Here is a 589-nt window from a genome sequence, read left to right as displayed (position 1 = left end):
CTACTCTGGAGGCCAAGGTGGGCGGATCACTTGAGCCCAGGAATTCAAGACCAGCCTGGTCAACATGGCAAAACCCTGTCTCTACTAAAAATACAAAACTTAGCCTGGAATGGTGACACACATCTGAAGTCCCAGTTACCTGGGAGACTGAGAAAGGAGAGTCACTTGAACCTGGGAGGCAGAGGTTGCAGTAAGCCGAGATTGTGCCACTGCACTCCTGCCTAGGTGACACAGTGAAACCATGTCTCCAAGATAAATAAGTAAATAAGTAAAAATAAAGGGGGAGGGTTGGGCCCCCTGCTCATTCCTTTGCAGTTCCAATGGAAGGAAGTCTGTAAAGACTCAGTCTCTTTTTGAGCTTATTCCAGCCTCAGCAAGCAGCCAGGCCTCCAGCCCTGACAGCCCGAAGCAGCTCCGGGGCATGGCACCATGTTGTCTCAGCAGATCTGTTTTCTGATCCTGTGAGGCCAGACCACTAGGGCCACAGCAGCCTTGACCTGCTCCCCACAGAGCCCTGAGCACGGCACAGCCCAAGGCCCAGTTTACAGGATGCTCTGGGCATGGGTGAGTCTTTTTTTCTTTCTTTTTT

The sequence above is a fragment of the Piliocolobus tephrosceles genome, chromosome 13 (genome assembly GCF_002776525.5).
Source record: "Piliocolobus tephrosceles isolate RC106 chromosome 13, ASM277652v3, whole genome shotgun sequence".
NCBI classification, from domain to species: domain Eukaryota; kingdom Metazoa; phylum Chordata; class Mammalia; order Primates; family Cercopithecidae; genus Piliocolobus; species Piliocolobus tephrosceles.
Note: the sequence above shows the minus strand (reverse complement) of the source record.